The sequence below is a fragment of the Cygnus olor genome, chromosome 1, assembly GCF_009769625.2.
Source record: "Cygnus olor isolate bCygOlo1 chromosome 1, bCygOlo1.pri.v2, whole genome shotgun sequence".
NCBI classification, from domain to species: Eukaryota; Metazoa; Chordata; class Aves; order Anseriformes; family Anatidae; genus Cygnus; species Cygnus olor.
Genome location: NC_049169.1, coordinates 103,450,010 through 103,465,076, shown reverse-complemented (window position 1 = coordinate 103,465,076; position 15,067 = coordinate 103,450,010). Strand labels below are relative to the sequence as shown.

Sequence of the window (15,067 nt, the reverse complement as noted above, 5' to 3'; positions counted from 1 at the left end):
TCACAAGTAGTCTTCCCTGAAGTTTTCTGATAATTACAGAAGGAAGCAGTATAGCATCTCTAGTCTCTCAAGCAGACCGGAACCCACTCATAATATACTCCCCAAACCAGGGCTTTACTAAAATCAACAGGAGTTGGTTAGGCACTAAATGGAGAAAGGTCCACATGTCAACACTTCCCTTGCCTCTGATTATTATAAGAGTAATTACTTTTAGCTGACCATATTGCAGTCCAGAATCATACTTAGTCTAAGCCTTTTCAGTAAGTATATGTATGATACAAAAGTCAAATTGCAGACAGTTTAATGTGTCTGATTTTCCAGCCACATGTTCTTCCATGGCTTAGCTGTGTCAGATGAGGAGAAAAGGGTTTAGCTATTCTTCATATTTTTATTAGTCTATATGTTTCAGTGAAATTAAATATACACATAAAAATACTTCTGTACTTTTGAATGCAGTCTTAAGAGATATATTGTTCAGAAGTAATAATAAAAATATTTCCCTATTCCCTTTCTAGGAATACACATACTTCTTAAGGGAAACGGTGGCTATTTATGAAATATCAGGGCCTCCACCCCCTGAAGATGTAGGCTTTATTTCCCAGGCGTGCTAAGTTTGTAACTACTACCTCACAGATGGTGGGAAGGGAAGGGAAGGGAAGGGAAGGAAGGGAAGGGAAGGGAAGGGAAGGGAAGGGAAGGGAAGGGAAGGGAAGGGAAGGGAAGGAAGGGAAGGAAGGGAAGGGAAGGGAAGGGAAGGGAAGGGAAGGGAAAGGGAAGGGAAGGAAGGGAAGGGAAGGGAAGGAAGGGAAGGGAAGGGAAGGGAAGGGAAGGGAAGGGAAGATTATGTTTTAATCGTTGTCAGTGGCTGTTATTTTGCCTGTTCAGTTCCAGTCAGCTCATCAGCTTATGCTCAAAAGAAGACTTAAAGTGATACAGTAGTTTATGCCCATGGATATTTATGTACATAAATTATACCCTTGTTTTGGATATAAATTATATGAATATATTCTCCACTGAATCTGAATCTGAAATTATGAGAAAGCGTAGAATCTGAAATAATGAGAAAAAAAATCATTTAAAAACATGAAAAGAGAGGACTGCGAAAGGACTTCCATAGGTTGTCCAGTCCCTGCTCTGTTCCAGTGCAGGAATTATAGCCCTTCTATTTCAGAAAGAAGAGAGAAAAAGAGAGAAAGACAGAAAGAGAGAAAGAGAGAAAAAGAAGGGAAAGAGAGAAAGAGAGAGATTAAAAAGAGAAAAAAGAGAGAAAGAAAAAGAGAAAGACGAAAGAGAAAGAGAAAACAGGAGAAAAAGAGAAAGAGAGAATGAAGAAAGAGAGAATTAGAGAACGAGACTGAGAGAAGAACGAAACGAAACGAGAACGAGAATGAGAACGGAGAAAGAGAAAAGAGAAAGAAGAGAAAGAAAGAGAAAGAGAAAGAGAAAAGAGAGAGAGAGAGAGAAAGAGAAAAGAGAAAGAGAAGAGAAAGAAAAAGAAAGAGAAAGAGAAAGAGAGAAAGAAAAGAGAAGAGAGAGAGAGAGAAAAAAGAGAAAAAGAAAGAAGAAAGAAAAGAGAAAGAAAAAGAAAGAAGAAAGAAAGAAAGAAAGAAAGAAAAGAAAGAGAAGAAAGAAAGAAAGAAAGAAAGAAAAAAGAAAGAAAGAAAAAGAAAGAAGAGAAAAGAAGAAAGAAGAAAAAGAAAGAAAGAGAAAGAAAATATAAAGAAAGAAAGAAGAAAGAAAGAAAGAAAAAAGAAAAAGAAAGTGAAAGAAAAAGAAAAAAAGAAAAAGAAGAAAGAGAAAGAAAGAAGAAGAAAGAAGAATGAAAGAAAGAAAAGAAAGAAAAAAGAAGAAGAAAGAAAGAAAAAGAAAGAGAAAAAAGAAGAAGGAAGGAAGGAAAGGAAGGAAGAAGGAAGGAAGGAAGGAAGGAAGGAAGGAGTTATATACGCATATAAAAATCTTAGTTTAGGTAGAATATAATTTGATATTTTTTATGGTGCAGGTGAGACATCTAGTGACTATTTTGTGTTATTAAAATACAAAGACCTCTTCCAAATCATTAAAATGTCCTGTTGGTGATATATACATCTTTACATCCTTTCCCAATCCACTGACAAACAATTTTGCCAGTTCTATGCAACTAATAATGCATGGTCTGGAAAACAAGGATCAAACATCAGTGGCTTCTGTGCATACAGAATCTCTTTTCTCCTTTCCCCGATATCTTCAGAGGCCTTAGACTCGGCAATAAATATATCCAGAATGCTAGTAAAGTCAGTCTAGGTTTGCAACACTGACACTGAGGGCACATTTTAGTGCCTAAGTACCAATACAAATCTCTTCCTCATGCTGTTTTGCTGATGTAAAGAGTCTGCCTTGGAACATCTGTGAAGTCAGGCAACAAGTGTTATCTTCAACTGATCTTTCTTGCCAGAAACCACCTCTCTGCAGTGGAAACTGTCCTGAATCACAGACATGAATTAGGCTGTTGTGACGGGCCAGAGCTACAAAAGATGCCCTTTGCAAAAGAGTTCCCCGTTCCCTACAGGCTTTTCAAGGACAGTACAAGGTCAAATGCAAACTCACCTGCAACCCTGCTATTTCATGAACCAAATCTCACAGCTGTCCTAGGCAGTGATGTGCTGTTGCATAGCCTGAGCAAGAGCAGATGCCACATTCTTGCTGTGAGTGCCAAGCAGAATTTGTTGGTTGTGCAGTGCCTGCATCCAGACAAGGAGCATGGCAGCACAGTGATGTCTGTGCATGGCATAGGTGAGTTGTTAGCGTGATACATTCTGGAGAAGCCTCTGGGATACAAGTCGCAGAGTGTAAACAGTTACACCAATTAATGCACAATGTCAATACATCCAGGCCCCTCCAGAGCAGCATTCCTGAATAGTGTAGATGTGCCTGCAGAGCTGTGAGCTATCTGGAAGCTTAGGTGACAAATCCTTCTCTCACACAGCTGGTAAAGACTTTATAAATTTAACTTTGCATTACCCTGGTAGTAAATAGCAACATGTGCTTAATACACATGTATTGAATAATTTCTTAAAGATCCTTCAAACAAAAAGTAGTGGTATTGCTTCACAATTTTATTCTAGCCTAGCATAGACATGTCTCATCTAGGGATGTTCGAGTTTCTTCTTTTTTTTTTTTTTTTCTTTGAAATGGATATTTTTTCTCTCTTTTTTCTTTTTCTTTCCCTTTTTTCTTTTTTTCCTTTTTTTTTCTTTTTTTTCTTTTTTTCTTTTTTTTTCTTTTCTTTTTTTCTTTTTTTCCTCCTGGGAAATCTCTATCGTTATTGCTTTTTCCAGTTTGAACATGGCAGTTTTCAGTTAGTCTTCTAGTATGGCTGTGTAGTTGCATTGACTCCAAATCATCGAAGCAGAATAAAAATCAGTACACTTAACTTTTCATCTTTTTCTGATCGTGGTTTGACAGGCTGCATAAAAGTCTGGCATTAGCAGATAAGACAGAAAGTAACAAACCACCTCACCTCAAACCTGTCCCTGAGAGAAAAGGAAATTACACTGAACCTTTTAGTTACCATGATCATTAACAGCATGATAGTCCATTATTGAAAGAGTTTAATGATTTAAGCTGAAAAGCCAAAGTCTTACTTTCATGGCTGATCCCAAGAGGGCAAAAATAATGAACTTCTTGACTTTCCACCATGATATCTCCCTTGACTTCATCTTGAACAAACACCTCTACTAAAGGGAGAAAACAAAGCAGCATGCCACCTGTCCTTTAATGCAAATGTTTGATGACCAACATGGAGAATATTCACAGGTCAGACTCAATCACGATTTAATTCTGAGTTTAATGATGCCCCTGGGTTATAAGTATTAGCATGTAATCTAGAGCTGGTTGAAGAACAGAATTCCTCTGGGAGAAGAATTAAAAATTTGGCAACATATTAAGTTAACAGTAAAACAAAACAAAAAAATATCTGTGAGAAAAGTCTGAAGAAAAAAAGTAAGTTGGCCTAATAAAGCACTTTGTTTCAAATCCAACTTCAAATATTATTTTTTTCATTATGGAATAATGAGAAAAAAATCAATAACACCCCCCCCTCCCCAATTCAAGAGTATTGAAAGAGATTTTAGTGATGGTTTCATACTTCCCCTATTCCTCCCTCATCATTGCTTTCTGATTTCAACCTAAATTAGCAAAGTTAGGAGAGGTGATCTGACAATCACAAACTGTTTTTTTTGTTGTTGTTGAAAAATATTTAGTGTCCAGTTGGTTTGAACAGGATACGAGCATACTCATGTTGGCAGGTCATGTTCCAGACGAAACTATCAGTGTGCAAGGTGTCATTTACTTTTTTTTTTTTTTTTTTTAAAGAAAGAAAGTATCTAGTTTTCCTTCGGTTTTACAGCATCTAAACCATTTCTTTGACCTAACATGGTGTGATAGGTGGGAGGAGGCCAGAAAGGATGTCATACAGGGTACTTACCTCCTTCAATGAGTCCATTTTGATTGCAGATCTGAAGACATTTCTTCAAAATGGCAAGTGAGTGATTTATGCAGAGGTTAATCACCTGAGGAAAGAATGCGTTTTAACTTCACAAAATTCAGATGCAGGTAACAAATGTCATCTTAATATTACTTACTTTTTCTTTGTTCAGTGACACATTCTTAAATCTTTCATTCTTCTTTGAACGGAAACATTCCTAAGAAGCTGAAGTCTTGTTAAAAGCAGTTTTAAAGAATATTAGTATCTATCTATTACATATCCATGTGCTTGGAAAATTTTTCTTATTAGTAGAAGTAAAATTGAATTCTAGCAAAAGTAAAGACTGACCTCTAAAATTCTACTCTGGATTTCAATAGTATAGCTAAAAAGTGCTGTTTCTGAATTGCATTAACAATTAGAAATTCAAGATATTATACAAATTATTGAAAACTCATTGGCAGTTACAGTGCAGTGATGACATTGAGATTTCTCCCCTGTAGTATATTTACCATTTATTTATTTTACTTTGATTCATTTTCTTAGACACCAGAATAATTTTAAATTGTAAAACAATAGGTCGTTCTTTCCTTAGCTTTTGTTTCATTCTTTCTTTCCTCTCTGTCTGTCTCTGTCTTTCTTTCTCTTCTGCAAGTTAAATGTTGAGAAAAACAGAAGTCAATAATCAGTAGAAGTTTCTATAATTTCAAAATTTAGTCGTGTACGACCTATTGATGTCTGCTACTATAAAACTACATTACTTTTAAAATATTTTTCAAGAAATAAGTGACAAGATATCCATTAATGGGATATAGCTCATGGTTTTTAAACAAAAATATCGAGGTTTTTTGTTTGTTTGTTGTGTTTTAATTTCTGATCAAAAACCAGATCTTCGCTAGTTAAAAGATAAATAAGTATGGACACATTATTTAATATTATATTTAGAGATCACAGTACGAAAGGCAAATGCATAGTGAATATGCTAGCAAAGCAACTTTTATTCTATGAAAATAAGTTTTGTAGATTCACTTCTTGGTACACAGTTTCTAAAGCATCTGTATCAGTGCATTCTTCATCTTTCAGATGTTAACTCAGGTTTGTCCTCTTAGACTATATGGTCACAACCAGATTCACTGCAGAAGAGCTGAACTGCGCAGATAATTCCCAGTGGTGGAATTACCCTATAAGTACTTATTGGAGATGTACTCACACTCCAATACATCTGTACAAAATGTTTCAAAAATTGAGAGCATAAAAGTCTGTTCCATCTTTTTTGTTTGTTTGTTTCATCATCTATATTATCCTTAAAACTCGTTAGATTTTAATGTTTTTATTAGTGTTTTAATTTTTACTGCTTTCACACAGTTTTTTAATATACTTCAGAAAATATGCTTAAAAACTTGCTCATATATATATACCTGAGAGCCCTCTAATGCAATAACATAATTCTGAAATTTGCCAGTATAGGTTATTGGGACAGGCAGAACCTAATTTTTTTTACCTTAAAAAAAAACAAAAAGGCCAATCATGAGGCCAACTAAGTAATCAAATTTCAGGCAAAATGTTTTTCTTACCCTTTAGAGTATGACGGCAATGACATTAACCCTTTCGTAATATTTTGAAAAATCTTGCTGTTGTAACACCAATATCCTTGTCACTTCTGTGAATGTTGCATCCCTTTGGTCTCCTAATAATTATTACTTTAATAACTTCCTAAAACAATTACTTCTACAGGCTGATTCTAATATCTTGCCTGAAGAATACTTTCAATCAGTCTTGAATTTGCCTCCTATTGTTAGTGTGTCCTAGTGCGACAAGTGAAAAAAACATCCAATCTATTTAACTAAGATTTTTCTTTCATGTTATAATGAGAATGTACATAACATCCATACCCATTACACATTCTTCCCATTTTCCATTTATACATGTGCTCAATTGCTTTCACCAATTAGCACACCAGTGCAGGAAACTGTGGTCTTCATTTTGCCAGGTGCTGTGAGCTGTTTTGACTCCTTGGCTTTTGTGTGAGAAAGATGGTGAATTTAATATGAGAGCTATTTGATAATGCTTGGTACTAACATGCTTTAGATTCAACATTTTTCATAAGCCTAAGGCAGATCTGGCACACTGAGGAGGTTGTTTTTCTTTACTCAAAAGTTTGGTATTTGCCATGCTACAGTGAGCTCAGAGCAGTCGAGTTCACTCTCAGCCACCTGCCTGACAAGGTGCAAAGGAAGCAGCTGCTGTCTTACCTCCATGTATATTTACTTTAGATCACTAATATATCAAGACCTGGAAAAGGCCAAAGTTGTTCCTACAAGACTGGAATGATAGTTTAGACCTGCAATGAAAAGGGGTTTCATACTGCCCTGCCTCTGAGCATTTTTTGACTTACGGACTTCACAGTTTGTGCTGTCTTATCTGATTACAGAGCTTTAAGTCTGGCCTGCTTCCCTGTGGCCACTATGCACATCTCCTGCAGTCTGCACCCAGCTTCTCCTCTCCCCCTCCCTTCAACCCCCTTCATCACCTGCACTGCTGCCTTGAGTTTTTGCATGTGGTGGCAAGAGCTTTATAATCTTCACTTTGCTGGACTCATCCTAACATTTTGCCCTGCTTACATTTGAATTTGATCATCTTCCCCATGGCACTTCAAGAAAAATCTCTTTGGATTTCTCTCTTCAGAAAAATAAATAAATTTCAGCAAGCAAATTTGATGTACAGAGCTCGTGGAAATAATGCAAAAAGATGCAGTAGTAGCAATCTACAAGTAGGCAATCTACAAAAGTAGGCAATCTACAAGGTGGTGTGTTGAACACACCAAAAAAAAAAAAAAAAAAAAAAAAAAAGCTCCTTCTCTTTCTTCCTTCCTTCCTTCCCTCCCTCCCTCCCTCCCTTCCTTCCACTGTCACATCTACAGAAAACTGCTGGGGTCTGTCAAGCATGTCCCACCACCCGCCACTTTCCCTCTCCCTCTTAACTCTGATTTTACAATCTTGCTTATTGGGACAATGGGTTTGTGGAGAACTTTGGGCAGTGAGATATCTTCCAGGGGTTCCTCTAACAGCACTGTGATATGATGCAGCTAGAGGACATGGCAGAAGTAGGCATCAAGACTGCCTTGAGCGCAATGTCTAGCACCTGTCTCTGAATTTCTAATTGCTGAAGGATGCTCTGCTTTTACAGTGATAGTGGAAAAAGATCTCCTCTGTTATGCAGATGCCAGCTTAAGCATCCATAGATAATTACAGTCAAGTGTAGGCAAAGCCTCCAAGAAGTAAGAGCAATGATTTTTCCTCTTGGTATTAAGGCACAGCAATCTGAGAAAAATGACCCTCTTTCTTAGTAAAATGAATGTCTGCTATTGAAAATCCTGCCAAGTCCTTTTCCAGCCCAACTTGCATTATTGTTAGCAAATCCACCCAGGTTATCAAACATTCTTGATAATACAGCAGATGGGTATTGTCCGCTGTTGAGGCTGAGAGGCCATAAATGAAAGAAGGGACTGTGCAGTTTGTCAGGCAATCCCATGCCTTTGGATAAACCCACCCCGACAACATTTTATTAGTCCCATTGGTCTAAAAAATCTTGAAACACATTTTTTAATGGTTGCAACCATGAGTGTCACAACCATGCTAGTGGTTAACAGAGCAACTGAGGGTTTGCTACTGACTCACCACCAGATACAGAACAGGAAGACTTCCCTCCACCATGTCATTCTTGAAAACCTAGTGTCATATGGTGCCATAGCAAATGCTAGAGTGTTTACCACAGGATCCATGCATAACAAGAGGCAATCCTTCTGTGTATGGAAAAGATGTCTCATATAACATATGTCAATAACAGAAAAGCCATGGCTTATTTTGCTTAAATGTTCTCTGTCTCGAGGCAGTTCTTTCAGTGCAGTCAATACCTCCAAGCAGTCTGGAGATGCTAAGTGGTTTTCAGAAGGAATGGGTGCATGCTCTGAGGCACAAGGACAAGAAAGAAGACTTCTTCCTGATATGCAAACACAGTCTGACCAAGCGTAAGGATAGAGGAGTTTTTTTACAAAATAATTCCTAAAAATAGATTTCTTAGAACAAGGATGGTCTGGGAAGCTCTCTATCTGATCATCAGCTGAGCAGCTGGCAAACTGGAAAAAAAAAAAAAGTCAGGAAGAAGAATGACAAGTAACACTTGGAAGAGACAGAGAAGAAACAGTATCTGGAGGAAAATCAGTTGTTCCCTGTGGTTTCTAAACTTCATTACAACAAATAAGATAAATGTTCACAATGATAGAAAGACCTGTTCCATTGTCTTGGTTTGTGAAATGGTGACTTCTAAGCCAAGAGGAACGCGTATCTCAACTAAGTGTAGTGACTGCTCCACTGCGCGCAAAGAGAGTGGCCATGCCAGTTCTGCAGCAATTATGGAAAGCTTCCCGTGTAAACGACTCTTAGTCAAGAAAGCAAATGCCAAGAGCACTGGTGTAAGAGAAGAGGGCCTCCTCTCTTCTCAAGTGAGAATGGTCATAAATTAGCAAGTAATAAGATTCAGATAGTCTATTGTTAATTCTTCTCCCTCAAGTTTCTGTCTCCTGTGACTAAGAACAGGAAAGAAGAAAAAAAAAAAGAAAAGACAGAAAAGAAAGAAAGAAGATGGAAAGAGAGAAAGAAAGAAAGAAGGAAAGAAAGATAGAAAGAAGAATGAAAGAAAGAAAAGAAAGAAAGAAAGAAAAGAAAGAAAGAAAGAAGAATGAAAAGAAAGAGAGAAAGAAAGAAAGAATGAAAAGAAAGAGAGAAAGAAAGAAAGAAAGAAGAAAAGAAAGAGGAAGAAAGAAAGAGAGGAAGAGAGGAAGAGAGGAAGAGAGGAAGAAAGTAAGAAAGAAAGAAAGAAAGAAAGAAAGAAAGAAAGAAAGAAAGAAAGAAGAAAGAAAGAAGAAAGAAGAAAGAAAAAGCTAGCTAGCTTTTGGACTACTCTGGATGAGAATTAACTGCAGCCAGGCTTCCCTTTCATGTTTTTGAAGAGAAAGTTAAATTAATGGTTTGTACTGAAAAATCTGTGCTCTGTCTGCCGTGGTGCCTACCAGCAATTCATTAAAACCTCATTTCAATACTTGAAAGAATGAACCTGAGGAAGAAAAATCTGTGGATGAAAAGAAAATAGTGTGAAATAATAAGCTTATATTTTACATGATGAATTGTTAGAAATGATGTTTAATCCGTAAGGGACTGTAAAATAGCTTGTCTCTATGCACATGCAGTACAGCATAGCTTTGTTCCCCTAGGAACTGTGCTCCTCTGTGTGAAAGAAGAAGCTGTAGAAAACAGGCATGCTTCATATCCATGTGCAAGATCTGAATTCACTAGGAAGAAAAAATTGACTGAGAAATAAAGAAAAAAATAATAATTTAGCCAAAAAAACAAACAAACAAACTAAACTAACTTGCCATTGATTAGCTTTTACTTAAAGACTGACAGAAAGTATACATGTGGATAACATATGGAATAAAGAGAAAAAAACAGAATTAATAATAGAGTACTTCAGCATGTGATAACAGTTCCTTCATTTCCTTTTTAATTTTTCTAAAATTTAATAACTGAATAACATCTTTTGGATTTTTTTGGAAAACTGTACAACAGGACAGTAAATTGCATGAGCTCTTCTGTTACTTTCTTTTTGGCAAATTCATCCAGTGACACAGAAAAAAAAAAGTGCAAATAACCTCTAGTGTGTGCTTTTGGTCTTACCATTTTCTCCAAGCAGGTCTGATGCTGCAGGGTGCTGGGTCTGATGAGGACTGCGAGATTTGGCCTCAGGCACTTCCTCTAACTGTACCACTTTTTTTTTGTCTTTGCAGGTGATCAGATCACCTATGCTGAGGTGAAAGTGAAATGGAAATCTGACAACACCAACAGTACATCCAGGTCTACACATACAAGTATGGCAATACAGCAGGAAATTTAGATCTTTCTCATTAAATGTTATCCTCTTTGTATACCGTTTGTTATTAATTACATATTACAGGTAATGGAAGAGTTACTTGGTGCTAGGTTTCCAGAGATGTAGGTATGATTTAGGCAAATTTAAAAACCATCAAAGATTTTCACTGTTGCTCGTTACCCCTGCCTAGAGGCTGCCGGTGAGTGTTTACAAATTTAGCACGTGCAGCCACAGGTTTTCCCATCCCAGGTTTTGTTTGGGCTAAGCTTCTTGTCCCTCTGCCACAGCTAAGCCTATAAGGATTTATGGCATCCCTGTCCCTTGCATTAGGATGCCTCTGCGGCTCAGTCCAGCAAATCTTTTTCTTGTGTCAGTGCTTGACTGGGTGGATCGCACCAGGGAGTAAGTGGTGGTCTGAGGGCATGGTGGTGCAGACATATTTGTGTCCCTGCTGCTCACCGCAAGGAGCTCTGGAGCACACTGGCTGCATCTGCACAGCAAAATGCCTGGCCTCCTCTCTCCCTTAGGCCCCATGAGATCTTTTTCATTGTGATGTTGGTGGATATGCCTGAATTTAAAAGGCTGTGCTGCACATTGCCAAAGTATGTTGGTTTTGTTTGATTTTGTTTTCTGTTCAGTTTTTTTTTTTTTTTCCTGTGGTTTGGTTTGTGTTTTGTTTTTTGTTTTTTGTTTTTTTCTGGGGGGGCGTCTTGATTTTGTTGCTGTTGTTGTTCGTTGGGTTGGGTTGGTTTTTGTTTGTTTGTTTTACTGTAGGGCACAGAATACATTTCAGCATGTTGCTGGGAACATAATGAGGGTTCTCACATAGACCATGACAACATCCATTGGGGATTGTGCTAGAGATCAGTTCTGGGGAGAGGAAGTAAAGTTTGGCACTGTCCATGTCTGCACCATTGAATGTTCTGTGAAATATGGCCAGGTTTCTTCCGAGAAGGAAACAGTTTTTTCATCCCAGGAGAATCCCAAAAGCAAATGTATATGCACCTTGCAGGCCAGGTGGCCCACTGGAGGACTAGGATCTGATGCAGAATGGGTAGCAGAATAATTGCTTTCCCATGCCTCTAGCAAGTAGATACACAAACAACACAGCAACTCCCCACCCCTTCAGCAGACAAATAGCCCACTTTCCCAGGGTATGGGACAGTATTACTTTCCATCTTTTCTGCAGATGATTTTGATCCTGAGGGGTTGCTCAGAACATGTGGTTAAAATTATTTTGCAATGGCAAGCTCTATGTTCTTATTAGCAACAATTTCTGTGTATGTTTTTTCATTTCCAAATGCATTTAGAGAGAATAAACAAGTCCGCAATATCATTTAAATTGGAGAAATTGAGTTATTTTTAGAAAGTGATAGCTAATTAGGTCTTGAACAGTTATCTAATAAGTTCAGATAACTTGTGTCTGATCTTTTCTGAAGTGGAAATTTTAAGATACGTTAAAACACTTTTTTTTTAATCAGTGAGACCAGCCCTAAAACAAAATTTGGCTTTGCAAAGAAAAATAATATAGGAATTTTAACTCACATGTATTTGTATGAGGTTAAAACAAATAAGAGAAGGAAAGAAAATATTGCATTCATGCATTGCAGAAGAACTTTAAGATATTTATAGAAAAAATGTTAGCTGCAGAAAATGCTAAGTGAGAACAAATGTTTCCATTGCTGGTTTAATTTTGCCTTACCGCAGGGAAAAAGAAACTGACAGTTTTAGAAGGTGTTCTGATTAACGGTTCCAGTCAGGCAGAAAAGACAGTGGACCAAATGCAGTTTCAGTCCTGCTGATATAAGGCAAAATCAATTTACTGGCTTTCTTTAAATTCCCTCTGATTTTTTTTATTTTTTATTTTTGCCACAGAAGTTGGGACTGGATTGCAGCATTAAAAGTATTGTAAGTGATGCAGTGTATGGCTTTGATATATCATCATCTTCTGTTTGCTGACTGCCTTTTTATACTCCAGTCCTCACTTTCTTTCTCCCCTTCTCTGATTCTGCCTAGTGTACCCATATTTCCAAGTTTGCACAATTTGGTTCTAGAACTATCAAAATCCAGGCAAAATGCTATAGGTGACCTCTGTGCCTTCACATTTTTCACTGAAACCTCTTTAAAAGTCACAGAAATCAGGTGTTTCTTCTAATTCTCATTTAGATCTTTATTATATTATACAGATTGGTCTGGAAAGTGGGAAGGGATAGGGATCAGAACACAGGCACAGAGATCCTGGACAGGGTTACAGTGGAAGCAGAAAATAATGGATGGCAGGGATTTAACAACTAATTAAACATATATTTCTCTGGAGTGCTTAAAAAAGGGTGGTGGGAGCCTACCTGGAAAAAGCAGCCTGTAAATTTCCAAATTACCTGAGAAAAATTTTTCCAAAAGCTGGAATGGGAATGTCATGATTTCCTCCTGGGTCTTCAGCTGTGTAACCTCAGAATAATAACCCCATGCTAGCACTAACATTATGAGTCATTCTCCCAGTGAAACTCCGGGACAGAACATCCGGATATACTGCAGAGCAAGAAGCACTGTCAGAGCTGTGCAACAGCAGCAGGTAAACTGCATGGCAAGGCAAGCAGTGCTGGCAAAGCTGTGCATGGTTTCAGAAAGTGAGACGTCACATTTTCAGGCATCTTCTTAAGAGCTATCATGATCAAAACTAGAACTGACCAGGTTCTTCTAACACTGAAAATGTGAATTCATATATAAACACACAAAAATAAGGCTTTATTTTCACTTAATATCTAAAATTATAACTAAAACTAATAATAACATTTTCTAGAACAAGAATTAGCTAATACAAATACATTTACCTGGAAAACAACAAACAAACAAACAAAACAAACAAAACAACAATAACAACAACACTTTCAATTGCATGTATGGCATTTGCAGCACAGACTGATGATATCCTCCAACATTTCCTGTTGGAGGCTTAGCTAACGTGATTTTGTATGCTAGCTAACTGACTTTTTAAATTTATTTTTTTCTTTCTGGGAACAAAACTTAACTTGAAACAAAACTTCAGTTGCTTCTGGCTGTTGTGAGACCCTTCTTCCTTTTCTCTTCAGCAGTGGCCTGCTATGAGAGCAAACACTGGTGTTACATTGCCATCATCCTGTACTTTGTTGCAGTGATTCTGCTCATCTGTGTGATCCTTTTAGCTGTGAAATGTAATAATTCCTGAGGCAGATGGTGCAGTCCAGTTAACAGAGTAAGACATTTTTATCCTTATTTGTATTTTCATACAATATGTTCACATTTATCAGAAGAGGTGCAAGGAAGCATTCTACCCATATGATAAAGTCTCTGCCACACATTCAGCCAGCCATCAACTCACAATCACACTCGATAAAATCTAGCTTCTTGCTGCTGATGCACAGTGCACTTAACTGGGCACATTTTAATACCCAAGAGCTTTGGCAGAACTGCCTGTCAGAGCAAGTCTTGCATCTGCTTCATCACTTAACCATAGCTGTCTCCCAGCTGTGGAGGGAAATAACCCCACCAGCAGGCCATGAAGTGAAAAAAAAAATAAAAAATGGCTGGTGCAGTTAGAGGTGATTCCCACAACTGCTGTCCAGGTGGACATTAACAGGGATGTGAAGTGGCATGAGACAAACAAGACGTGTTTATCAGTCTGGGGTTTGAAAGAAACCAGAAGAACAATTGTCCAATTCAGACTAGGAATGGCAGGGAACAGCCCTCCAGAGAAAATCCTCCCGTTCACATCCAGTGCTCCTAGAGCCCTCTGTGGGTAGCTTTGAAAAGGCAATGCCTCCTCTGGGCCAGAGCGGCTGACATGGTACACGTGGAGGGAAAGATACAAACATTGTGCCTGTCTCATGTTAGAGCTTTTGGGAGATATTTTGGGAAATCTTTTAGTAAAAGAACACTGCATGGAAAACAGACCTGGTATTAAGACACAGATTCACTTCTTGTAGAGCTACAAAGTGTTTAATCGCTCCTCCAGATCACTCCCCTTGGCAGCTGTCACCACCTCAGAACCTGTGCCAGAAGCAGTGTCCCTGTCACTGAGCAATGTCCCCCTCACTGTGTCTCCCTAGTCATATTTGCACTACCACACCTCCATCCCAAGGCATGGCACATTTACCCGTGGTCCCCATGATGCCCAGGTGCCCTCCCTTTACTCACGAGGACACTCACAGCAGGTTGAACTTCACTAAGATATTCTATTAGCTTTTGTCTTTTTATTTCCAGATAAGTCAGAACAGGAAGGCTCTGCTTCTTCAGCAAAACGAGACATGAAGTTTGTTTATTTTTACATTATCTTCTCTGAACAGACTTCTATGAAAGAAGACATGCTGCCAGACTGATCACTCTTCAGTTACTTCTTCCAGGATTTTCATTAAATGCCTCCATATGTGGACAAAATATATTATATATTATTAATATAATAATGCCGGCAAGCATCTCATTATATCAGTGCATGTAACAAGGCGCAGACTCAAGATGCTGCATCAAACGTTGGATCTGGGTCTTCTGTAGACAACGCAAATGACCAGGTAGACCCATTTGGAACATCACTTTTATTTCACACCTGACTTGATTTTGCCATAATTTGCATGTAGATAAGCTTTTAGATTTCAATATGCTGAAGTGCAAAAATGCATGGATAAAACAAGGAATGCAAATGGTTGCACT

The 15,067-nt window shown here is 37.9% G+C and overlaps 1 long non-coding RNA gene across 1 annotated transcript; it reads left to right on the top strand.

The window, feature by feature from the left end:
- The first annotated feature begins 4,384 nt into the window (after positions 1–4,384).
- LOC121078805 lies at positions 4,385–14,319 on the top strand. The gene is made up of 3 exons (XR_005824755.1): positions 4,385–4,590; positions 10,302–10,382; positions 13,474–14,319. It is a non-coding gene; the product is annotated as an uncharacterized LOC121078805 (long non-coding RNA).
- The last annotated feature ends 748 nt before the right edge of the window (positions 14,320–15,067 follow it).